This window comes from Delphinapterus leucas, chromosome 1 (genome assembly GCF_059928025.1).
Source record: "Delphinapterus leucas isolate spDelLeu-1000000601 "Yukka" chromosome 1, BTC_Dleu_Yukka2, whole genome shotgun sequence".
NCBI lineage: Eukaryota > Metazoa > Chordata > Mammalia > Artiodactyla > Monodontidae > Delphinapterus > Delphinapterus leucas.
The window spans coordinates 29,693,760-29,721,211 of NC_143129.1; positions in this window are offsets into that span (position 1 = coordinate 29,693,760).

Here is a 27,452-nt window from a genome sequence, read left to right on the forward strand (position 1 = left end):
ATGGCCATTTCAGAAAAGTTAGACCCAGATTTCCAGGCCAGAATCAAAATAGTGAAACCTATATGTGTGACTGTGTGAGGATGTACACTAAAATATTAATAGTGGTTCTGTCTTATCTTTGGCTAGTGGGATTAGAAATGGGAATTTTAATTTCCTTTTTTGTGTTTACCTAGATACTTTATTTATTTTTTAAAACAATTGGCCTTTCGATGAGTTCAATATGGTTATTCTAGATTTACAACTTATTTAACAATTTATTTATTTATTTATTTTTGGCTGTGTTGGGTCTTTGTTGCTGCACACCAGCTTTCTCTAGTTGTGGCCAGCAGAGGTTACTCTTCGTTGTGGTGCGCAGGCTTCTCATTGCAGTGGCTTCTCTTGCTGCAGAGCATGGGCTCTCAGCGCGCGGGCATCAGTAGTTGCAGCACACGGGCTCAGTAGTTGTGGCGCACGGGCTTAGCTGCTCCGCGGTATGTGGGATCTTCCGGGACTGCAGGGACTCGAACCCGTGTCCCCTTCGCTGGCAGGCAGATTCTTAACCACTGCACCACCATGGAAGTCCCTACTTAGATATCTTAAAATAATTCTACAATAAATGTGACTTGTTTATGTAATTTTAAAGAAAATATTAAGTGGGAATGGTTCATTAAAAGATGTAGTATGTACACTCATAAAAAATTATATTCACTCATGGTAACTCTAGAAGCTCATGTAGGTGTGGGGCTTATAAAAATGAGGATGTATCACCCTCCTGTGATATTAGAAGCATCCACAAAGCTATATGGACTTACTTCACTTAGTATGATAATCTCTTGATAAGTCCATCCATGTTGCTGCCAATGGCATTATTTCATTCTTTTTTATGGCTGAGTAGTATTCCATTGTATATATGTACCACATCTTCTTTATCCATTTTAAAAGAATATAAAAAAGAATGTATATATATATATGTGTATAACTGAATCATTTTGCTGTATAGAAGAAATTAACACAACATTGTAAATCAACTACACTTCAATTAAAAAAAAACACACAAAGCTACACAGAAACATAGCTATGTGGAAAGATGGATTAATTCCACCTGGGGAAGTCAGGAAGGGCTTTACAGAGATGTCATTTGAGCTAGACTTCTCCTCCAGCCAACTGGTAGACCCATTTCCTTCTTTCTTCTAGTCTTCATTGTCATTACTCCTTTTCCTTTATCAGAACTGTATCCTTCTTCCAAGCACTGTAGTTGCTCCCTCTTCTGAATTACCTTATCACTTGCTGATTGCATTGTTCTTATGACACATGTTGTATGCTACTGATCTTTTCATGTCTATTGCCCTAATTATATCATAACTTTTTTTGAAGAAAGGCACTGCTATTATATACCTTTCAGTAACCACATCATCCTTAAAAAAAAAAGGTGTGTTATTGATGGTTATGATATCATACATATATTCTGAATCCATCAATAATATAATGGACATGCCAGAAAAATCTTTACTATTTGGTTTTTAAAATACTTAAGACGCGTTCTTAAAAGAACCACTGTCATAAATTAAGAGTTGGTGGGCACCAAGCTAGTCTACTTGGGGGAGACAAAAGCAGACTAAAGAAGTGGCTGAAAAATGAGAATTTCAAAAAGTTACCAAGTTTAGTAGTTGTGTCAGAAAATGGAAACTGAATAAAATATGTTTCCACACAACTAGCTTTTTAAAAAAAAATACTACGTATATGATTAGGCCCTGAAAGAGTCATCGCCTAGGTCTGAAATGATTCTTTCTCTAGAACGAAAGATGATTTCTGAAAAATCTTTAGATAAACAACACCATTTTCGATTTATCTTCAGAAAGGCTTCCTGCATTAATTTGGTTTAGGCCTACCGGCAAGTAACATAAACCCAGAATAACAGTAGCTTAAGTAAACTAGAATTTTATTTCCTTCTCATATGTAAGAAGTCTGGAGGTAGTCATCCTAGGGCTTGTGCAGCCTTCCATGCTGTCAGGGAATCAGGTCTTCTATCTTGTTGCACTACCATCTGTGGCTTCCATTCCCAAGGCCCAAGATAGCTACTGCAGCTCCAGCCATTATGTCTGGAATCCAGGAAGCAGAAGGGAGGAAGAGAGAAAGGATATATTCCTTCTTTTTAAGGACTCTTTGAGGGAATTGCAAACACCATTTCTATAGCATTACACTTGTCAGAACAAACTAGAAAGTATATCTCTATTCTACACAGCAACATGCCCAACTAAACATCAAGGGTATAGGGATTTTTATCCTTTTGTTGTTGCTGTTGCCATGGATCCCTTTGGCAGTCTAGCGAAGCTTTCGGACACCTTCTCAGAATAATGTTTTTAAATGAATAAAATAAATACATAAAACTACAAAAGAATCCAATTATACCGAGATATGGTTCTATTGACAAACACTTTAAGGTCTGTAGACCCCACGTTAGGAATCCCTTCTGTTATTTAGAAAAAGAGGGATGGTTATCAGCCTCTGACACTTGACAGAGAAAAGCTCTACAGAATGGCTTTATTCATCCATTAAGCAACTGTTAAGATCCTATTTTAAGCCTCGCTCTGTGTTGTAGAGTATGATGAATACAAGAGAAATCTGGCCTCTCCTATTGGTCATTCTCTAATTCATCTAAATACTTAATAGAGTGGAAACCTTCAACTTATAAAAATGGGTAGTCATATCGGCCAGGTTTTATATATCAGTATTAGAGGAGTTCAAAATAAGGGGGAAATCATTTGGAGTGGGCTTGGAGAAAGGGAAGAAAGAAAAGTATAAGGTTTATTCTGCAAGAAGGGAGAGGCAGCATATTGGGGGAGGGGCAGGGGAACGTGAGGGGAGGCGATGGGAGTGGCAGGAGGGTCCCAAGGGGGTCTAAAGAGAATGGCTGAGGACGCACGGTTGGCAAGAAGAGGATTGTATTTGAGCTAATTTGAAGTAGAGAATTATCATTAGTTCTTGAAACTGAAGGGATGAAAAAAAGTCCAAAAGAGGTCAAAAGCGTACATAGGTTGGTATGTAAAAATATTTAAGATGGTCTAGAAAGACAGACTTCAAGTTTCTGATAGTGACTGTGGTTGCTCCTGGGGAATCGGATGGGGTGACAGCCAAAAGGATCGAAGTCTTACATACAGTATTTTATTTCTTTGAAAATAAAAAGAGATGGGACAAATATGACAATATATGAATAATTAAGAATAAGTTTTTGTTATATCATGCTTACACAACCCCACCCCCCCGGCATTTTTAAACATTTCACAAGTTTAAAAAGGTAGTCATCACTTTAAAAAGTTTAAATGCATTTTTACTCTGTACTAGATGTGATTTAACTTACCCAGTAAGTTCTGGCTACACATATTCTAAAGTTTGAGGTTGACTTTGAAGAGGCTGGTCTCTTCACATCCCCCTTAAACATGTCATGATGGTACTTTCCTCGAATTCTTTCCTTAGTCTGGAGTGTATTCTCATCTCCTCCCTGCCCAGCCATTGTCTGACTTCCTTTCAGGACCTCCCAGCCGGTTTTGATTTCTCCCTCACGGGAAGTCCAGTAATACCACTCATTTAGCACATATTATTTGACTTTGAATTTAATTTGCCTTCATCATAGAATCATTTTGCTCCTTGCAGGCCTAACCATCTTATAATCAGGCTGGCAAAACACATTCCATTCCCCATCCCCATTCCATTCCCATGGCAGACATAACTAATCAACCACATTACTTTTTCCCAGTGAACTTGGACGTGGCTCAGAGTCCTCCTCAGAGCACCTGCAGTCACCAATTGTATAGATTGAGCATGCAGATGAAACCTCTCTCCGCCCCTGCCTGTGCTTCCTTTGTGGCTTCCAAAGGACCAGTGTTGTTCCCAGGAGAGACTCAGAAGGAACAGCATCATCTTGAAAACCCAGAAATTATAAATGTCTTAGGCAAGTAATTTTGAAGAAACTTCACACCTCATTTTAGTGACATGCTGATGGCTGAGTCAACTGTTTGAAATGTCAACTAGTCTGGAAAGGGACAGAAAAATTGGAAAAGAATAATAGTGCAAGAGATTAACATAATGCCAAACACCCGTACACCTGACACCCAACACCAGGAGGGCTTGGCTGCCAGATGAAGGGGAAAAGCTCAAGTCCAAAGTGGCTTCATTTCCATCATTAGGTGGAGGGCAGCCTTCCCAAAGCTCGTTAAGGCCTTGGGAAAGCGCTAGGACAAGAGCAGGGGAGGAGGGTAAGGAATGGTTCCCTGGTAAACCAGAGAAATGGCTGTGAGTGAGGCAGCTGGGAAGGAGGCCTGAGAACAAGTCCTGAGGCCAAGGCCTTTGAAGTCTTATTCTGCCCCTAAGAGATGTCAGAGTCCTGAAAGAAATACGCCAACAAACTGAATATTGAAGCGTCTTCATGATGGGGTCATGAGTAATTTTTTTTTCCAGCTTCTTTATTCTTTTTTCTACTTAAAAAATTCCTATAATGACCATGTTTTATTTTCATGGTCAGAGGCTGAAAGAGGAAAAAGAAAACCAAAAAAAGATTCCAGAGGAATACCAATCTTTTTTTTTCCAGATTTATTTATTTTTATTTTTGGCCACGTTGGGTCTTCATTGATGTGCATGGGCTTTCTTTATTTGCGGCGAGCAGGGGGTACTCTTCATTGCGGTGAGCAGGCTTCTCATCGTGGTGGCCTCTCTTGTTGCAGAGTACGGACTCTAGGCGCACGGGCTTCAGTAGTTGTGGCTCACAGGCTCTAGAGCACAGGCTCAGTAGTTGTGGCGCACGGGCTTAGTTGCTCCGCGGCATGTGGGATCTTCCCGGACCAGTGATCGAACCCATATCCCCTGCATTGGCGGGCAGATTCTTAACCACTGCGCCACCAGGGAAGTCCCACCAATCTTTTTTAAAAGTGTTACTATTACTCTACCTTTGGAAGCAGAAGGAAAGAGAAAAATATATCATTTCACCCACCGAGAAAGTGGACATTGGAAAACTGAAAGCAAATAAAAAACTCCTTTATCAAAGTGCCCAGTTTGGTCACCGATCACTTTTTCCCTCATTCATTCATTCTTTCAGTCATTCAATGGTCATTTGTGGAGTGACTTCTAAGTGCTGGGGATACAAGACAAAAAAATAGGGGAAGGATACAGTGGGAGATAGGGATTGACATATATGCCCTACTATATATAAAACAATAACTAATAAAGACCTACTGTATAGCACAGGGAACTCTACTCAATACTCTGTAATGACATACATGGGAAAAGTGTCTAAAAAAGAATGGATATATGTATATGTATAACTGATTCACTTCGCTATACAGCAGAAAGTAACACAACACTGTAAATCAACTATACTCCAATTAAACAAAAAAAAGACAGAAAAATATACAAACCCTGCCGCCGCAGAGCATTCAGTCCAGGGGTGGGGGAGGGGAAGGTCCACAGACCTTCATCAGATGACCGCACATGGATGTTAAGTTACCACTGGGCTAAGTGCTGGGGAGGAGGGGCTGTAAGTGGCCCTGTGAATGTGGGTGATGGCCTGGACTGGGGGCGGGGCTGACTTCATCGTCAGCCCCAGCTCTGGGCTGTCCCATCATCACCGCATTGGCTGTGGGCTGTGACATGCCTCCTCCCAGGCTCTCCCTCTCCAGTGCATCTGGCAGCCCCTCTCACTGCTGGCTTCCCCCAGCCTGTCTCGGTATTCAGTAGCTCCATGACACACAGTGGCTCCCTATTACCACCAATTGTCTCAACATTAAACAACTCTGTCTGTCTAGCTTGCCGAGTCCTGGGGAATCTCACCTCTTAAGGTCTTTCCTAGTCCACACAGTACCTTTGGTGCAAGTTTTAAAAAGGCGTCTCTTCCAACCCTTACCAGGGCAACTACTACTTGGAGAGCAGAGCTCAGGCTGCATTTCAGTCCCTACTCTGTTTTCTAGTTTTATCTCTACATGTAGACCACACACCTCTTGAGTAGGAATTTTATTCTTTTGTGTTTTAATTCCCATGGTGCCCAAGCCAGCACTGGACACGTGGTGCCAGGCCTTCTCGGGGACAGACGGGCTGCCAGACTGAGTCTTAAATTATAGAAACTTTCCGGCTAACCTGTCTTCTATGATCTTGGAAAGTGTCCTTACGTCCTGAAGACCTCCATATCTTTCTCTCTCTTTTAAAAAATTTATTTATTTATTTATTTTGGCTGCACCAGGTCTTAGTTGTGGCATGTGGGATCTTCGTTGTGGCACGCATGTGGCCTCTAGTTCCCCGACCCGGGATCCAACCCAGGCCCCCTGCATTGGGAGCACAGACTCTTACCTAATGGACCACCAGGGAAGTCCCCCGAAGACCTCCATTTCTTCATCTGCAAAGTGGGAGGACTCACTGGGGCACTTCAAGCATGCAGCGAGCTGGGAAGAGAGAGCAAATCAGGGCTGAGGGGAGACAGAATGAAGACGGGGTGGGGCGGGCAGAGGAGAAGGAGGACGTGACAGGTTCCTTCTCCCTTGATCTTCTCGAGTTTACCACAGGAGCTGAGAAGTAGCTGGGGCCGCCTGCCCCGGGGAGAGCGAGTCTCTCAAGGGCGCCTTTGCAAGAGGCGCCTCCTTCCTGGGCCCCAGCCAGCTGTGGTTGACGGGAGCTCGCACACGAAGTTGAACCCAACCAAACACCCACCTGAAGACCAGAGGAGGGACTGGATTTTCCAGGGAAGTCCCGATTTTGAATCTTTTGTCTCACTGTCTAAACATGATATATTGGACCACGTGTTCCAGTTTGGGGCCCAGAAACCTGATCAGCTATGGACTGGGGGTGCCTAGATGGAAGATGGAAGTGGAGGCCTTGCACGTCTGTACTGACCCACGGGTGCTTCAAGCTGCCCTGAGCTTCAGACACTTTTCCTGCTGGCCCTCTATTTCCTAAGTGCAGCCTTGGTGCCATGAGCCTGGGCTTTCCCTCACACTGTCCCAGGACCCACCTGGCCATCAGGCCAATGGCGGGTTCACTGGGTCCTCCGGGAGACTGGGGCCCTCCTGTTTGATTCGTTAGGGACTCTAGCAGGGGGACTTCCAAGTCTTGGCCCACTGCTGAGAGGCGAGGGGAATGTTTGGGGATGATGGACACTCAGGTCACATCAGGATGAGGTGAAAAGCAGGCAGCAGCCAGGAGAAGCTCGTCTTCCCTCTGATCCTGCATGATGGGCAGAAACAGGAAGCAGGGCAGTGTGATGGGTTTGGAGATGCCACAACTGAGTTTTGGTCCTTGCTCTGCCACTCACTAATACTGAAGCTTCCTCGGGGTCCATTTCCTCATCTATAAAAAGTGTCAGTCCTTGACCAGGCTACGGTGCTGAGCAGCTGCCCGGCTGTGGCTCTTCATTAAGCAGCTCCCTGCAATTCCTTGAGCATGGGTGACCCTGTTCTGCACATGTGACCCCACCACTGATTGGACCTGGGAACCTCCAAGGCAGCCCTGTGGGAGCTGCAGAGGCCCTCAGGGGGTCCTGCAGAAAGACTCTGCCTGCTGAACCGGAGGGTGGCTGCGGAGAGACACACGGAGGGGACTCCAGGGGCTGAATGTCAGCCAGGAAAGGACAGTGAGGAAACCCATGAGTCAGCAGAAGCCTTGAGGCAGAAAGAAGGTGCTTGAAGAGAAATGGAGAGAGTAGGGGCAAGAGAAGCAGCTGCAAATACTACAGAGACCCGGATAAATTGAATCACTGTCAGGCAGACACTCAGGTGGGACCCAGCACGTGCACGCCTGCTTCTGAGGACACACCTGATCCAGAACAATCTCCCCGTTCTCCTTGAGGTTCCATTGTCTTGACACCCAGAGACCCTGTGTTTCTTTACTTCCAATATGTCTTTACAGTAGCCCTCCCTGGCCTGGGGCAATTAACATTTGTCTGTATCCCTTGCAATGTGAAAACAAAGATTTACCTTAGGGCTTCCCTGGTGGCACAGTGGTTGAGAATCCGCCTGCCGATGCAGGGGACCCGGGTTCGTGCCCCGGTCCGGGAAGATCCCACATGCCGCGGACCGGCTGGGCCCATGAGCCATGGCCGCTGAGCCTGCGCATCCGGAGCCTGTGCTCCGCAACGGGAGAGGCCACAACAGTGAGAGGCCCGCGTACCGCAAAAAAAAAAAAAAAGATTTACCTTGCAGGATTCTTATGAAAATCAATCAAAATCACAGATTGAAAATGGCCTCCAAGTGGCCCACATGCACAGCAGGTAATCAGAAAGGGAGTTGTTAAAGCCAAGGAACCAAACACAGTGCTTGACTGCAGAGCCTGAAGAATTCAGGAGGCCACACAGAAGCCAGGGTGTTAAGAGCCCTGAGCAGACTTCAGTGAGACAGGCTGCGTGGACCCAACCTCATTCTCTTGGTCTGCCCCATAGAGACCTCACAGCTATATGAACGGCGTTTTGGAAACAAAACACAGGACTTATGCTTGAACAAGGCACACTTGTGCTGGTTTCCCATATGAGAGGTAGTCTGAGAGTCATTGGATATATGCTGAAATATTGGATTTCTCAACAATTTTGATGTTATATGAGGATATCTGCAGAGAACATTTGAAAGGAAATCGGGGCCGTCCTGACAATCCCAGAACACGTGGGATAGACCAAAACTGTCTAGGTCGTCCCTGACCTTGGTCTCACTGGAGAAGGTGGATGAGACAGGAAGAAGCATTAACTGAGCCTCAGGGGGGCCAGGGCTGTGGTGGGCAGTTTGACAAGTGATTCCACTGGCAGCCCAATTGTCTTAACGCTGGGCTGATTTCCTATGTCTTTACTCCCGGTGTATTTTCAGGATGACCCTCTCTCTCCTGTCCCAGCATTTGTCACTATCCCTTCCAACCTGGAAGGGTCAACAGTTGGGCTTGATGGTTCAGCTCAACTTTACGGAGGAGGAAACAGGGTCAGGGAGGAACCCGTCCAAGTTCACATCAGTGGTAAATGCAGGAGACAGGATTCGAACTCAGATCTGCTTGATTCCTCCGCACCAAGCCCAGGTATTTCTGCTGAAAAAAGCGAAACCTAAAATGTCACAACACACAGGGTAGAGATGAGTTCCAGACATGACCTTGTTCTCACAGCACATAGACTCACTTTGAACCTGAAGGTGGAAAGTGGACAAATGCCAAATTGGTTTGGGAAGGGGTGGGGAGAGGAAATGGGGGAGTGTCGAGTTGAAAATGTTCTCTGCTGTGTCATTAGGAGAAAGGAAAGGGGTGCTCTTATTTTTCTTGACAAAAGCAACACAGGAAGAAAACAGTTCATTAAAACACTGCATACTTGAGCAGGGAAGCAGAAACACATGTTTCAGTCCTTGAGAAGAAATTTTTGCAAAGAAGAAAAGGGGTTAGTCAATAGTTGTTTTTTGTTTTTTGTTTTTTAAAGAAACCTTGAGTGGGTTCAAGTGAGTGAGGGCATGTTTGGAGGACTTTGTTTTGCTTGAGATCATCAAATTACACATAATACACTGTCAGCCTCTCAGGGCTGAGGGCTTGTCTGCTCACATGGATCCCACTGCCTGGGACAGGGCTTGGCACACAGTAGGTGCACAAAAAATGCTCACTGAACAAAAGTGCCGCCTGATGACCCACCAGGCTCCACCAGCTTGCAGGGGCATTGAGGTCACAAATAGACAAACCCAGTGTCTGCTGGTCCAACCGCCCCTCTCAGAGGTTACCAGTTCTGAAAAGAACTTGGCTCAGAATCATCTTAAAAATAGGCCTCAGAGGTGGCCAGTGAGGAAGGATATGAACACTGGGGGTCTTTAAAGGGTTCTAACAACACTTCCTGCTTTCCATACCCCAGATGGTTCCATTCTTGCCCACCTCGCCTAGGTGGGACTTCCAACCTATAGGATCCGACTTGGTGGTTAGATGTCAAAGGCGAGAGGCAGACCCATTGTCACTCATCTTGCAAAATTTAGTTTCGCTGCCTCCTCCTCCAGCAAGCCCTCCTTGGTGCTCTCTTTCCTCTTCTCACTCTGGATTAAATCTCTCCCCTGTGTGTCCCCAGATCTCCCTGCGCAGCAGTGCATCTCCATCCTGGTATTCATCATCCCCGATGACGACAATCACTTCTCACTACAGTGTCAGGTCCTCAGGGATAAGAGGTAAGTCTTCTTTAACTTTATATCTCCAGTACTTAGCCCAGGGTCTGGCATGTAGTAGGTGCTCAATAAATGTTGTTATATGAATAAAAGGAAGGGAGGAAGAAGGGAAGGAAGAGAGGAAAGGAGACGGGACACTCTGGGAACTACATTTTCTTTTTGAAACTCGTCTCATAATTATCTGCCCATCTGTCCACAGATGGCAATTAAAGTCAGGATTCTATTTTCTGTAAATGGTTGAGCTCCTCTACTTTCAACTGTGTCTTTGGCACCAATGGCAGGAGAAGACTGGGGTGGATTTAGAAGGATTTGGGAGCGCAGTGTCTGAGAAATGTATGCGTGTCCTAACACATTTCTGAACTAAATGTATGTCTCTGAACCACATACAGAAGGCACACGCAGCCACATTCTTTCTACCTGGAACTTAGTTACTCAGCAATTTCACCTTTCAGACCACAGCCAACCGCTAGGAAGCAAGCTGGGTGTGGGGGGGCAGAGAGCTTGCCCTCCTGTTCGCTGTTGTAGCCATGGTGCTCAGAAAAGGCCAGGCAGCTGGTAGGTGTTCAAGAGCTATTTGGTGAGTGATTGAGTATGTGAGAAAAGGACTTGAGGCAGCTTAAATGCCACAACATTTCTATTTTAAATATCCTGAACTTCACTCACGGGGAGCCTCTTAGACACTCACTCAAGTCATATTGACACTTAATTTACAAATAGTTCTATCACACTTCATCTTGTTCTCTATCTACTGCAGACTAAAAACTGGAAGAAAAGAAAGGTGTTTTTACTCTACCTACGTAAATATAGATTTTTTTTATTATCGAGAAAGAAGAAAAGTAGACTTCAAAAAACATAGTAGACTAGCGGCAATTGTCACATCTGTTTTTTCTAGATAGTTCATGAGGGCGTTCCAATATATCACAGACCGTTACCAATATTCAAAGTGATAACAGAGTCACGAAAAGTAGGTAAAATCAATTTCAACTTACTCTTCTGGGAAGACAGGAAAGTGAATTAAACATTTTAAAAAGAACTCTATCCATGATGAATAAAATTGGGCAAAGTGAGGTACATAAAGAAGTAATCTTAAAGCATTTCCATTAGCTGAGGCACTGTGGAACCTGAGTATTTTCGATTCCCAAGTTTGTTGTTGTTAATGGTCTCTGTCCTTTGGCTTCTCCCCATGAGTGTGGATGGTCACAGCTTACCTCCTGCCCATGGGTGCGTATGGGGGATACCCTATGGAGACCCCCAGTTGGAGCCCACATTCCGAACCACTCCTTAAATGTACTCATTTCTGGTTTTCTCCAAGGGGCAGTAAGAACAGGGCTTCTTTAGGATGTGTGGAACGCTATGCTGATTGAACAAAAATCTTGGTTAAAATTAGAATTAGTAGTGGCTACCTAGGAGGGCAAAATAAGGTAGAGAAACACAGAGTCAGAGCCAAGGGTGGGAGGGGAGGGCCTTGGATTCCTACCCTCTGCCCTGGGGGGTGAGGTGTAGGGACGTGCAGGTACCAGCCCCATTACCCCCATCTCCAGGGTGGAGCTGAAGGAGCCCCTTCTTCATCCAGAGCCCAGTAAGCACAGCATGTGATGTAGCAGAGGGGTGGCAGAGCTAGGCGGAAGTTAAGGGAAAGGTGGCACCTGGCAGATGAGTCACAGGGCAGCCATCCTCTCACGCTGCGGGCACAGGGAGAGCACCGCTCCACTCCCCAGCAGGCTCCCAAATGCCCACCTTTCTGTCTTGGTGGATGGTTCCCTGTATCTCCACTGATTCCTACCTTCATCAGGTCTAGAAGCATCCAGAAGACTGACAGATCAGATCCCGGACAGTGGGGAGTCGGGTGGGGAGGGAAGAGAGTTGCATTGCCCTGGCCCTCAAGACACCCGGCCAGGCATAGAATCCAGCAGGTTGTCTCACCCAGTAGGAGGACTCTGAATGAGAACAACGACAAAACAAAAGCTAATGGTATCTTCTAGCTGAGAAGGAAGGTGTGCCCTAAAGCAGCGGTGTTTTCCCTTTGAAGATAGATAAGGACTGGGTCTGATGGCCTTGTGGGCCCCCTTGGACTTTAGAATCAATTAGTCCTGCAAGCAGCTGGGCCCCATGAAATCACCTTAAGGAATCAGCCCCCAGCATCTTTCTCCAAGAGGGGCTCGGAAGCACCCCTGCCCGACATCCCAGCCTGGGCCTGTTCCCCACCACCTCCCCAAACTGAGGGCCTGAGACACCCGAAGGCCTCAGGCTTCTGCTCACCTAGGAGATGTAGGACCCATGAAGAGGCAGGAAGAGCAGGTGAGGCTGTGCAGAGAACTCCTGAAACTTACAAACTGCTTCCACCAATCATTTCTAAGCCCCCTCCCCATCTTACTCCCTACTTCCACTATAAATATCCCACCTCAAAAGCTGATGGGGTTGGGCTTCCCTGGTGGCGCAGTGGTTGAGAGTCCGCCTGCCAATGCAGGGGACACGGGTTCGTGCCCCGGTCCGGGAAGATCCCACATGCCGCGGAGCAGCTGGGCCCGTGAGCCATGGCCGCTGAGCCTGCGCGTCCGGAGCCTGTGCTCCGCAACGGGAGAGGCCACAACAGTGAGAGGCCCGCGTACCGCCAAAAAAAAAAAAAAAAAGCTGATGGGGCGATAGATCTGAGCATTACCTCCTGTTTCCTTGCTTGGCTGCCCTGCAATAAGGCTTTTTTCTTTCTGCAAAAGACTGTTGCCTCGGTATTTGGTCTTTAACCCACTTGCTCGGTTAATTACTAAGTGTCTATCACGTTCCGAGCACTGTGCTGGTCACTTTTTTGTACCTCATCCCATTTATCCTTTCAAAACGTACCCGGGCAGATACTGATTTCCCTCATCTAGAGAGGAAGGGTCAAGCTGGCGTGAGGTTTTGGAACTGGGTCTGTCCCTCTGCTGACAGCAGTGGAGCTGTCTGGCCACTCTCCCTTTTCACCTGTGTCAGGGCTGTAGCATCTGTCAGGCCCAGGTTCTTACATGGGACCTCAAGAGGGAGCCCAGCTGCACCTTCTCAGTGATCCAAAGACAGGCCCTCGGCCATGGGAGGGATACCAGGGTGAGCACTGAGTAACCGGCCCACGGCCACCAAAGGTGAGCACTGTGGGCTTCACCCTTCCAGCCGGCACTTCCTGCGGAAAGGAGCTGCTGCTGGCTACCTGCTCTGTCTGGGGAGCCGAGTCCCACGCCAGGACATCGCTCAGAAGTTGTAAGGGCCTCCGGGGCCTGGACTGGGTTCTCATTCTCATCCTTGACTGAGTACATATTAGTTCAGCCAGATCAGGCCTTGACCACTCAACAGAGCCACTGTTGGAGTATTCCAGGAAGATATATTTTATGGCAAAATCTTGCTTCCTTCTGTTTTATGTATGACATCTTCCCAAAAGAAAAAAAAAAGTTGGAATAACTAGTATCATTATTCTTCTCCTTCTTTTACTTTCTACCACAGAACCATCGTCATCAGAAAACAGTTTACTTTATACCTCTCAGGCTGATTTCCACATCCAGAGGAGACCGGACAGGGGACAGAGGTGACCTCTGGACGCCCTGCTGCAAGAGGCTGGGAAGTAGGGGAGGGGAATGAATCAGCAGCCCCAAGGCTGCTCAGGAGAGAGCTGAGCTGAGCGACTGCAGAGGCAGACGAGGGAGTCTCGCCAGTGTGTTGGATGGTACATGGGATGGTGAGACGTTATGAGACAGGCATCTTCTCCCTGTGTCACTTCTCACTCCACTCTATTGGGTGAAAACACAGTTAAAGTTCTGCCATTGTTGGTGCAAACATCACCTGTGACATGGAGCTGGGGGGGAGCACATGTAGTGGAAGCGAGCACAGAATACTTTGAGATTTGTTTCATCCTAAAGTCTATGGGGTCCAGTCTGTGAACCGAGAGAGAAGAGCGCCTGAGTTGATAACAGTTGGTTATCAGATTTTGACCTTCTTACTCCATCTGAGAAGGACCAGGTGAGAGACTCTAGGCTGAGGCCGCTGCTACAGACCCTAAGGTAAGGAGGGATGGGAAAATCCATCAATGTCCGAACACCCTGTTTATGTCATGTCAGATATCCAGCCATTGAAAGGGAGGTATTATATCTTTGGGTTTCTGGGTTGATGATGAGCTGAAGAATCTGAATTTGATCCTTCATTTGAGCTTAGATGAACTTTACCACAAATTTTTTGAGCCACATTTTCAGGCAACCCAGATTGAGTAAATTTCAATCCTGGCAACCAGAAACCTATCCTCACACTGACCCCTCCACTGGAAGTTCTGGGCTCTTATCCGGCAGGGGTCATGCTAATCAGAATTTTATTTTGTAACTGGTGAGGAGCCTACTGCGGGTTTTAGCAGCAGAGTCACACGGTCAGATCTGTGTTTTTAGAAAGATCACTCTGGGGGCAAGTGGGGGGTTGATTTCGAGGGGGAACTGGCTTAGGGACACTAGTGAAGAGCTGCTATGGTCTGAAAGTTTGTGTCCCCCTAAAATCCGTAGGTTGAGACCCACACTCAATGTCATAATATTGGAAGGCGGGGCCTTTGGAGGTGACACCGTCATGAGGGCAAAGCTTTCATGAGTGCCATTAGTGCCCTTATACAAGAAGCCCCAGAGAGCTCCCTCACCCTTTCCACCACGTGAGGACCCAGCAAGAAGACAGCCATCTATGAATCAGGAAGTGGGCTCTCACCAGACACCAAATGCACCGGCACTTTGATCTTGGACTTCCAGCTCCAGAACTGTGAGAAATAAATTTCTCTTGCTTATATTATACACCACTCAGTCTACGGTATTCTATTATAGCAGCCCAAACTGACGAAGACAGGAGCCCATTGGAGTAACACAGATGGGAGGTGATGACAAAGGCCTGAAGTGCTGCAGCAGCACGAGGGATGGTGGGTTTAGGCATGATGGTGGGCCTGGGTACTGTTACAAGGTTATCAAGACAGAGAACCCAGGAATGTCTAATCCTGCTCCAGCCCAACCACCTGCCGACCTACAAAGCTCCCAGGGAAACATCCAGGGAACGGAGGCTGAGTAAGAAAGAGGAAATACCACTTTTGTTAAGTTGCCGTATTAATTCCCCTTTCTTTGTGTTTCCTTCCAAGCTTAGAAGGATCAGTTATCCTTGTATCAATTAGCACAATACTCTGGTCTCTTGCCACTGCTTCCCTGATTCCTCCCAGGGGAGAAAGCACACACTGCAGTCTGCTGGTCCATGCTTCAGGTTTCATGGGAGCTGACATCTGCCAGTCTCCCGTTCTGGAAGCTGCCCTGGTCCAGAACTGACTGTGGGGAAGAAATCCTACTTGCTTCCAGGATAAGCCACATTCTCCAATATCAGCTTTATCTGTAACCAAGATGACAATCTGACATCTATATGCTTTGTTCCTCCTTTTTTATCTCTAAATTAGTCCAGAAGTTGGATGAGGAAAACAAGTTTGTCATTTATTGTAGTCCCTAAGACCCCAAGTTTAATAGAAGCTGGTGTTTGGGGTCCAAATCCCGACCTCTATTAAACTGGGCTGAACCATGTGCAATATTTTTTTGGCCTAGGCTAGAGATCAATGCTCTTTAGCTCCCCTAAATCCCAGTTACCAAACTAAAAGGGTAACTTTTAATGTGAGGAAAAGCCTCAGGGAAGCCTCAGGAGGCAGAGCAGTAGAACATGTTTGCCTCATAAAAGATCAGGAATATCTTCAAGATGGCGCCCGCAGGAATCATGGCCCAATTCATGTCTGGGAAACCAATCCATCAGACCGACATACTTGCCCTTTGGGAAGAAGTGAGTGGAGGGAGGATGGCTTGGGGAGGAGCCAAGTGTGACTTGAGGCCCACAGAGGGGAGAGGAAAGGTGAGAGAGACCTGTTGAAGAGGTAGAACCAGCTAGGTACAGTGGGTGAGATCCACGTCCAAGTGCTCCCTGGCTAGAGAGGGAGGGGCCATTCAGGAGGCGGGGAACGCAGCAGTTTGGAGGGAGGAGAGATCTGTCATGGCTGGGCAAAAGGGAAAGCACCTCTGCAAAGTTCTAGAAGCCTTACAGGACACCCCTTCATTCCAGAGGCCAGGGGGATCACTGACGCTAACAGAATAGAAGAAATCGATAAAGCTGGGTTAATGGGAGCAATAAAAAACTGGAAGTTTGATTGATTGACAGGTCTTTAGTGAACAGCATGTCAGACACTGTGCTCGAGCCTGAAGACACATTCAGTGATGAATGAAACAGGTCTTGCCCTGCCCTTGGGGCTTTACCAGGGTTTCTCCAGGTTTGTCTTGTTTTTTGGTTCCTTCGAGGTTGGGGAGTAGCAGTACTCCCTTTCAGGGGGTGCTGTCGGTACCGGAGGTTTGTGTATGTTGACTTTCTGTTGTTATGAGCCTTAGGGAATTGAGCAGGGAAACCACATCCAGTAACAAGAAATAGCTCAATTGGCCAGAAATGGAAAGTCTAAGTGGTGTCCTTTCTGTCCTCCTTTTGCATGATTAAGAAGCTATATATTTGGGCTTCCCTGGTGGCGCGGTGGTTGGGGGTCCGCCTGCCGATGCAGGGGACACGGGTTCGTGCCCCGGTCCGGGAAGATCCCACATGCCGCGGAGCGGCTGGGCCTGTGAGCCATGGCCACTGAGCCTGCGCGTCCCGAGCCTGTGCTCCGCAACGGGAGAGGCCACAACAGTGACAGGCCCGCATACCGAAAGAAAAAAAAAAAAAAGCTACATTTTATTTAGTCGCTCTGCAGCATGTGGGATCTTTCCGGACCGGGGCACGAACCTGAGTCCCCGGCATCGGCAGGTGGACTCTCAACCACTGTGCCACCAGGGAAGCCCAGAAGCTACATATTAATACACATGTGTGTACATCTCCACAGGGGTGTGGATAAATGAGGTGGGTCCGGAGCCCAGGTCCTGAGTGTGAAATAAATGTCACCTTGTCCATTTCCTCTCCCCCACTTGTGCTCCCAAAGAGCATCCGAGAAATGAGACCCAGGTGACTACACAAATGGAATCCCATTTGGGAATGCACCTTGTTTAGAGAGGAAAGCACCCAGCCACCACTACCACTAAAAGCTGAGTGGCCGAGGCAAGACACCTCCCCTCCCGCGGCCTGTTTCCACCTCCGGAGTAGATGGAGTTGGCCTGGCTACCCTGGGCTGTGCAACAGCATCCTCTGGGAGCCTTATAAGACACAGATTCAGGGCTCCGGGTCTGGAGATTCTGATTCACTATGTCTGGGGTGAGACCTGGAGGCGAATATATGATTCATAAGCAGCCTTTCTCCTCTAGTGATTCTGGTGCAGCATGGAATCCAGGCAACCCTGGGTACAACCACCCAAGCCATACAGATTATGTGGCTTGTCGAAAGGGAGGCCGAGGACACAGCTGTGGCTTTAGCGAGGGTATCAGGATGGTCGTGGGGCCTTCAGCCTTGAAAGCCCAGTGGACAGTCAGCGCTGAGCGAGAACAAAAGTGAGACAACAGGAAGCACCGGCTTCCTCCTTCTGGTGTCTGAGGAAGTCAGTCAGACCCGCCCAGAGGGGATGCTCCTGGTACCTGTGCCCTGTGAGCCCCAGACGGATCGGTTGCGCGTTTCTGGGTGATGGGGTCTCTAGTTTCGGATTCCCCTTGTTGGGAGCATTGGAACACAGCTCAGAGTCATAAAGATTTAGGACAGCAGTCACTCCAAAGGGCTTGTAAGGAAGATCTCTCTTCCTGCCGGCTGACCACCGCTGGTGGGGAACCAGATGCTTCCTTCAGCTTTTTTTTTTTTAATAAATAAATAAATAAATCTATTTATTTCTGGCTGCGTTGGGTCTTTCTTGCTGCGCGCGGGCTTTCTCTATTTGCGGCGAGCGAGGGCTACTCTTCGTTGTGGTGCGCAGGCTTCTCATTGCGGTGGCTTCTCTTGTTGTGGGCTTTAGGCGCGCAGGCTCAGTGGTTGTGGCGCACGGGCTTAGTTGCTCCCCGGCACATGGGATCTTCCTGGACCAGGGCTTGAACCCGTGTCCCCTGTATTGGCAGGCGGATTCTTAACAACTGCGCCACCAGGGAAGTCCCCTCCTTCAGCTTCTTATAGATGCACTTTTGTCCCTTTTGCACTCTTCCTCTGTCAGCCTCCCATCTTCCTGGAGCTCTGGACTCTCTGCCGGAGCCCTCAGTGTCCTGATGCTGGATGAATCCAGAGAGAAATCTGACCAGCCCTTCTCGGGCTAGAGCTGCAGCCGCAGCTTGCTGGCCGACATTCAGATACCCCATTTGGTCCAAACTGCTGTAGCCAGGGGCAGGGCCCTGGAGCTAAATTATGAGCTCAGCTGGATCCATTCAGCAGTGACGGGGCTGGAGGTGGGAGGGGTGAGTGAAAAGCAATGATCGGCACCTCTGAAGAGATCTCTGCAGCCTGCCCCGTGCTGGGTGTTTGAGCGAGGTGGGGACTGAGAAGGGCAATACACCAAGAATTCAAAGTTCATATCAGGGAAATTGTTAGCACATATTTAAGGCAAGCTCTGGGTGTCTGCATCAGGCCCTGCATAAGGGTGAGGTGTGTGGCCACAGAGCTGTGTGTCTAGGAGGTCTATTGCTTTCCTGGGAGATGGAACCTCGAGACAGGTGGGCACAGCTGATTCCAGAAAATGTTGGAGACCGAGTGGGTTAGCAGGGGATGCGGCGAGCGTGCAGTGCCCGGTTCTTGTGCTCTCAGCCGGGGCTGCTCCACTGCATGGCCGCTGTGGCCTCCTGGCACAGCTCCACCCGCAGGCTGGTGGCAGAGGTGCTGCCACCCCTGAGACACAAGCTGGGTCCAGTCCGGGGGGCAGGGAGGCTCCCGAGTGCTGTCTGACTTGGACACAGGAGTCTCTCCAAGGGATCATGGGAAGGAGTGAGAGGTGATCCCGGATTCCTGATTCGCTGTGCTGTGATGGGACTTTCCTCTGACACTCCTCCCTGCCCTTGGCCACATTCTCTGGTCCATTGTACCTCTTCGGGTCACTTTTGAAGTGCCCTTGGCCTAAGCTGCTCGGAGGGGTCAGGGGCTGGGCTAACAAAGGCTCTCCTGGAGACAGGGCCTGGGTTCCCTCCTCCTCACACGCATGGAAAAACTGAGGGTCATCTGACTCCTAGGAGATCTCCCCCCGAGAAGACTGCCCGCTGAGACCGGAGAACGCATTCCACGCCGGCTTTAGTGGTCACCAAGGAAATTGCCTAGGAACCAATGGTGTGACACTCTGCCTCACATTTAAACAGCTTGCCGAGCAGCTGAAGGGCGATGACCTTGAGCCCCTTCACTTGTGATTTCAGGTGTTTCACGACAAAGCCCATGCAAAGCGGAGGGTGGTCAGAGACACAGCACCGAGAGAGGCAAACTGCGGGGCCCGGGGCCCCCTGCCGAGCAGCAGGGGTCATCTGGCTCTATCTGCATCTCGGGGAAAGGCCTCTGCAGCCACACAGGTGTTGTCAGAAGTTCCGTAACCTGAGGTAGAAATGGGGCACAGGCCTTGCAGGATGTGGGTTCCTCCCTTCTCACCTTGTGGCATCTCAGAGACTCCAGCCAGTCCCACCAGTCCCAGGAGCTACAGTGGCTCCATCCCCCCAGGTGCCCCGGCTGTGGGGACCAGGCCTGAAGTGTCCCTCCAGCCAGGCCTGGGCCTCTCGGGACACCTGAGGCAGGCTGTGGCCTCCCAGCCTGCTCTGTTTCTACTGGATCATCTTAGCCACCAGGAAGAACTTTCCTCACTCATTACTGGAGGTAAACCAGCAGCCATGGGGCTCTAGTGGAGTAGATTTACCATAATTTATGTAACCATTTCCCTGCTGCTTTGTTTCTGTTTTTGAATTTTCACTCTTAATAATTCTGTGCTAAATACCATGGGCACACAGTATCTTTTCCTAAAGGGAGAATCCCCAAAGTGAAAAAACTGGGTCAAAGGTTATAGAATTTTTATGACCCTTGGCAAATTATTTTCCAAAATATTTGTGCCACTTTACAATATCATCATCAGTGTATGTAGAGTACCAATTTCACCCTGGCTCCACTGGGTGTTGTTTTTAAATTTTTTTCTAATTTAGTACTTAAAAATATACTACCTCATTCATGCTTCAAGTTTCATTTCTTGGATTACTAGTGAGACTGAATATTTTCCCAGGTTTGTTTATTGATTATATTTTCCCTTTTCTAAATTGTCTTTTCCCATCCTTTGCCCACACATCTGCTGCAAGTTCAGTGTGTTTTTCTCGTCAAGGTATCCAATACGAACGCTTTGTGATATTTGCTATGCACGTATTAGAAATTGTAAGGCAAGCTTGGATGCCTAATGGGCCATTCAGGTTTAACACATCTTGAGATGGGACCCTCAGTATTGCTCCCTAAACCTGCTGTACCTTTGCTGTTCTTCCCCATCCTAGTAAATGGCACTACAATCCACCCTAGCCCGGAATCTGAGTCCTCCTGGCTTCTTCTTGTTCCCCGATGCCTTGTGTCTCCTCCACCAGCCAGGCTCCGTCCCCTAGCTCTCCCCAAGCACCCAATCTACCTAAGTCACTATTCACCACAGAGCCCTAGATTTTCTTCTTTACAGTACTTGCCGAAGTCGGAAACTCTCTGGTTTATTTATTCATTTTTTAAAAAAATAGTATGTACCTTCTCTAGATTCTAGAGTCTAGAACATAAGCTCCCTGAGGTCAGGCGGCTTGCCTGCCCGATTCGTCACTGTATGCCCAGGGCCTAGAGCAGTGTCCATCCCTTAGTGGGAGCTCAATAAATACATGTTGAAAGAATGAGTGAATGAACTTGGCCCTTTTAAACCCATTTAAATGTATATGAAGGAGACCTTACGATATGGAGGATTAGAGCATTGGCTTTCAGGATAGACAGTTCCGGGTAAAACGGCTCTGCCACGAACTGTGTGATCTTGGACAAGTTACTTAATATCTCTGTGCCATAGTTCACTCATCTTTAAAAATGAGAATAATAATGCCATTTTCATAAGGTTGAAAGATATATTAGATTATGTGGACAAAGTGCTTAAAAATAGAGACTGACCATAATTAAGCACTCAATAGATGTCAACATTTCTTTGTTATTTTTCTCTGTGCTTTCTGGGCTTAGAACCCATTCCCTTTTTTCATTAGAGTCTCAATTAACATTAAGTGATATTTTATTTTAGTTTTTATGGTACACTTTTAAAAACTATTTTAAAATGTATACCCTTTAATTAGTTTGGAGTTTATTTTGGGGTATTAAGTAAAATGAACTTCTAAATGCTATTGGCACCATCGGTTGACTAATCTTTATCACACATTTAATTTTTGTATATAATAGGGTATTTTTTCTGGCTGTCAAGTCTGTCTCCCTGTCCCCTCTTGGGCTGGGACTACACCATTTCACCGAGTGGGTCAGACCCAGCTGGGTCGTAGAAGATTCCAACATTCTCTGCTGGCAGATTCAGAAATGGGATGTCTGTTTGGAACGTGTGTTTGTTCTGGTTCCAGGCCCTCGCAAGACTACTTGCCCTTGTTGCTCTTGGGTTCCTTGAGACACCAGTATATCCTGATACAAATGTCCCCTTTTTACTTGAGCCATTTTAAACAGGTTTCTGTAACTTGTGACTAAAAGGGTCCAAAGGTAAACTTCACCTTTATAATGGCCTGAGGAACATCCCCAGCCAGTGAGGCTGTATTCCTACATGTCACGGAGATTAAAATGCTGTCCCGGCTTCCCTGGTGGCGCAGTGGTTGAAAGTCCGCCTGCCAATGCAGGGGACACGGGTTCGTGCCCCGGTCCGGGAAGATCCCACATGCCGCGGAGCGGCTAGGCCCGTGAGCCATGGCCGCTGAGCCTGCGCGTCCAGAGCCTGTGCTCCGCAACGGGAGAGGCCACAACAGTGAGAGGTCCCTGTACCGCAAAAAAAAAAAAAAAAAAAAAAAATGCTGTCCGTAACACGTCGTCAGAAAGTCACCGGCCAACAGGGTCAGCAAAAGACAGGAAAGCCTTCTAGGACATCCACACGTCCAGCCACATATACCCACCCTGCCACTGCCTTGATGGTGGTAGGTGCCCCAACACTGTGCTACAGATTCAGACAAAGCCCAAAAGGCAGGTTGTCTTTGACCCATTCAAGACTCCACCAGTTCAACAGGCCATTGTAAGACCAAAGATCAAAGAAAATAAAGTATGTGGAAGTACTTGCAAAAGCCTTTAAAATATATTATTATTACTGCCTTGTTTTATTCCAAAAAGGATATGGAACAGCATGCAAATTAAATATTAATAATAAAATATTACTTTTGAATATGTCTGAGCATCTCTGTGATGAAGTCATCACATTAAGAATATCAATCTCGGGCTTCCCTGGTGGCGCAGTGGTTGGAGGTCCGCCTGCCGATGCAGGGGACGTGGGTTTGTGCCCCGGTCCAGGAGGATCCCACATGCCACGGAGCGGCTGGGCCCGTGAGCCATGGCTGCTGAGCCTGCGCGTCCAGAGCCTGTGCTCCGCAACGGGAGAGGCCACAACAGTGAGAGGCCCGCGTACCGCAAAAAAAAAAAGAATATCAATCTCATTTTTCAGCCTATAAAAGTATTAAGGGTAGAATTGCTCTGGACTTGTCTTTGACCCTACATATACTTCACCTCTTGTTTTCTTCTAAAAGTCCTTGATAATAGCTTGGTTTTGCCAAGTGGTTGGCTCTCGTTTTGGGAGGTGTCTGTTTGCCATGTGACCCTTTTTCTTAGATATTAAGTATATGAGGGAAGGTCCGTTAAAGTAAGTGTGTTCTGGATTCCAGTTATGTTTAGCTTGCTGTCCTAGAGAAGGCAAGAGTGTTACGGGGAGGGAAGAGAAGGGCTGGCAAGACAGAGCAAAGAACTTGTGACTTCACTCCCCCAGGCAGAGGGAAGAGTGACTCAGCCGGACGCCCCATCTAGGCAGGAAAACCGTCCAAGCTTGCTCATTTCCCATCAGCCCTGCACCTGTTGGGATCTCCCGGCTGGTGTGGACTCTGTACGGTCACCTGGTGTCCCCAGCACAGGATACCCTGGGGCCTTTTTCCTACTCAGTCAGATGCCAGCGGGTGTGGCCATCTTCCAGACAGAGCTAATAACAGCAGTCATTCCACCTGTGGTTCATGCAGCACTTAAAGCATTTCAAAACAGCTTGCATACACGGAGAGATCTTGCATAAGCAGACGGACATGGCCTTTTGATTTGTGCAAAAAGGCACAAGCCAATTTAGAAAGTGATAACTCTTTTTGACACCCCCTTTGCACTGCTCCACATCGACTGCTGGCCTGTGCCCTGGCCTCCCTTGCCTTTGCCACTCGCTCATGGCCCTTCTTGCAGAAAGACTCCCGTGGTACCACGTTTCCACCTCTTTCCCCTTCCTCTGTTTTCTGAGAGGTGACTCTACAGAAACCCACCTCAAATGCATGCACAGGGAACACGAAGACCCAGAAAATGGGCCGGGGCCTTTGTAAACACTGAAAGATTAAGATGAGGGACAGAAGCATCTTCTGGCCCCAATACAGGACACTCCTCTTGTCCCCTGTCTTCCTTCTTCTCAGGGGCTTGTCAACCAGTGGATACTCCAGTGAAATAGAGGCAAAGCCGTTTTGTTCTCTCTGCTTACCATATCCAATTCAAAACAGCTTCTGCTGGTAGCTGACCGCCCATATTTATCAGGAAATGCTGGTCCCCTTGCGTTTACCACCTGGTTATTCAAACATTTACAGCAACAATTTACATACATCCCATTAGGAGTCCTCCCCAATTCAAATGAGTAACTGCTAGAGGAGATCTTTTTTCCATGACCTGGAGATTTGGTTGAAGATGAGGGGGTCTTCAGGAAAGACATGCAAGTGATGGGCTTACGTTGACAACCCAAGCTCACCCCACCATGTGGTTCAATGGTAGGTGAAGGTCAAGTCTACAACAGGCCAGCAATTCATCTCCAGATTCAATTTCCTGTGGCTCTCTCTGGTCTGGAGAGTGTGTATGATGCCCCAGGAATTGTCCAAGTGGATCGTCCATGCCTGGGGGATACCTTAGCACCGGTCTTGGATTCCCTGAACCTGATGAAACGTCCAGATAACTCAGGCAGAAATTGGTTGATTTAACAAACACCTTTGTGAGTAACTGTTACATGCTATGGATCATGCCTTAAACATGGGAGCTCCTGCATTATTTCTCATCTGGAAGGAAACTCCGCTCTCAGAAGCTCCTAACCTCCTATAGGGCCCTAGGTCTCCTTAGAGACTCAGACTCTTCAGCTATGACTCCTTTCTGTGTGAGACCCTCCCTTTGAAAGGCCACAGGGAGAAAGGGAACTACGAGGGTCTGGGGTCCCTTTCTTCCCTGAACCAACCCTCACACTGAGTTCTCGAGAGCCCCTGACGAGGCCCCTCTTGGCCGGGGACTGCACCCTGGGTTCTGGTTCCTCTAGTAGGAGTGAGTTTAACGAACATCTGAAAATTCACAGAGGAGCAGACAGGGCTTCAGGGTATTGTGGAGGCTGTGTGTCCTTTCCTTTATCCAGTGTTGTTTCAAGTGTTTCTAGGAGGGCATTACCGTCCATCACTGTTCCTGACTGCATGAGATATCTGCTTCTGTACAGCAAACTACCCTAATACTTAGTGGCTTAAAACAATACAAATTTATTATTTTTCATGATTCTGTGGGTTGGCTGGCCTCGGCCGGGAAGTTAGTTCTTCTGCTCTGTGTTGAGTTGGCTGAGGTCACTCACGTGGCTGCATTTAGCTGAGAGCTTGGCCAGAGCTGGAACATCCAGGATGGCTTCACTCACATGTCTGGCTCCTTGACTGGGGCTGGAAGAGCAGGGAGCTGACCGGGCCTCTCCCTCCCCAGGCAGGCTCTTGTCATTCAGCTCTCTGGCCTGAGCTTATCCATGGTGGCCAAATCCCAAGAGGCCGAAAGCAGACACTATCAGGTCTTGTAAGGCCTGGGCCTGGCAGAGCATCCCTTCCTCCATGTTCTTTTGGTCAAATCAAGTCACAAAGACAGGCTCGGTTCAAGGGGAGGAGAGATATCTTCCACCACTTGTTGGGAGGAGGGGCATGAGGTTACAGGGAGGATGGAATTGTTGGCACCATCTTTGAAAGCAATTTGCCACACTAAAGAAAGAAAGGAAGTCAACAGAGGCGTAGATTTTATGTGGCTCAAAGGACACACAAATTGCAGTTTTTTTCAATGTTAAAATTGTCTCATGTTGTACCCTTGAAGGGTTTTGAGCAGAATCATGCAGAATGCTACTTTATTGACCACAATATATTCTCATTAAAATCAAAGCTCTTTAAAACTAATCTATAGTGACAGAAAGCAGATCACTAGTTGCCTGGAACTGGGGGTGGGGAGGGGGGTTGACTGCGAAAGGGCATGAGGAAACTTTTGGTGGTGATGGAAAATATTCTATATCTTGAGTATGGTGGTGGTTACACAATGAGTTTGTCGTATCTCATTCAACTGTACACTTAGAACAGGTGCATTTTATTACATGTAAATTATACCTCAATAGAGTTGGTTCAAAAAAAAATCAAAACTGACTTACTAAGAATAAGCAGAAAGGCTAAGTTTGAAAAAGTGGTTAAACAAAGCCAGTGTTAAGAGTATATTATGTTTACAAACAACAGCAAATTCCTTCAGGGAGGGAAAGGAAGCAAAGGGCTAAAGGGGATGTTTTGTTAGTTCCAAAGCAGGATACACGTTACCACGTCCTCCTGCTGTAATACTTAAAAACGTTTGCTATCATTTTCAGAATGTTGAGTAGGTGATTCTTGGTATTTTATAGATTATTGAAGAGTGACTACATCCTGCTTCCTGGGGTGCAGGAAGGGCAGGGGTCACCTCAGAGCAGAAACAAACAACAACATGTGTTAGACCATCCTGGAGTTAAACTGGCACCAGCATTGGGGAAAGCTGAGTGGTGACCCTCCAGGGACTTCCTAACTTCAGGAGTCGAGATCCTGCAAAGCAGGTGATCCGTGTGAAGCTGACACATTATTTGGGTTCTGAGTATCAAGCTGGGTGCTAAGAGTATCAGGAAGGGCTGTCTCGAAGGATCTGGCGTTGTGGTGGGTAGATGGGTGTGTTAAGTGAGTCCTATCTGCCAAATGCATCCCACCTGGACACATGGTGACAGCACCAGGGACTGCCCAGCTCTGAGATCCAGCTCTGGAGAAAGAGACCGTCTTGAGTGAGCAGGAGAGGAACAATGTTTAGATTTTCTTGTGTGGTACAAAGTCTAGCCAAGAATGCCCATATCAGAAAAGCAATGCAGGGATTTCCCTGGTGGCACAGTGGTTAAGAATCTGCCTGCCAATGCAGGGTACACAGGTTCGAGCCCTGGTCCGGGAAGATCCCACATGCCATGGAGCAACTAAGCCCATGTGCCACAACTACTGAGCCTGCGCGCCACAACTACTGAAGCCCGCGTACCTAGAGCCCGTGTTCCGCAACAAGGGAAGCCACCGCAATGAGGAGCCCATGCACCGCAGCGAAGAGTAGCCCCTGCTCGCCACAACTAGAGAAAGCCCGCACGCAGCAACGAAGACCCAATGCAGCCAAAAATAAATAAATTAATTTTTTTTAAAAAAGAAAAGCAATGCACTTGCTGCAGACATGGAAAGGGGCAGGGATCCTCCTCCACGGGTGAATTGGGTGGCTGGGGGACAAAGGGACATCACTCAGGGATCCCTTGATTGGGAATGGTGGCCCTTGGTCTCCTGTGTTCACCACATGTACCAAGTGGTTGGTTGAACCTGGAGCTAGAGTCTTCTTTAAAGACTCTGCTTTAAATGAACATGCACTTGGGGAAAAGAGGCATTAAATAGACATTATTGTTTACATACAACTCACTGTATCCACATTCGCAATGATTTCGATTTATTGCAGCCATATCAGCAAAGCACGATTAACACGGATCACTGATTCTTGTATTGCACTGGGTAGTAATCTTAGTTACTATCAGAATTCTACTTGAAGTTTTAACTAGTAGGGTCAGGCCCAGAGCAAACCCTATCTGGGGCTAAACGGCCTAGGGTAATGAATAAAGCACACGTACCATAAAGGAAGGGAGGATGAGTCCAAGACATCTTTCCAGCTTTCCTCAAGAAAGGGCTCCTTGGGAATGAACAGTTTTTCCCTAATGTAATTAGTTCATCAATTAATGTCCTAACCTACCCCCATCCCCAATCAAAACTTGAAATTTATTTCTCGGGAAACTGTTCTGCTGAAGGGATGTTGGAAAGGATCTGATCAAATCCTTATATTGATTACTATTATTAGTAATTATTGGGAAGGTCTTAACGTTTACCCTCTAGAGACTTTGGA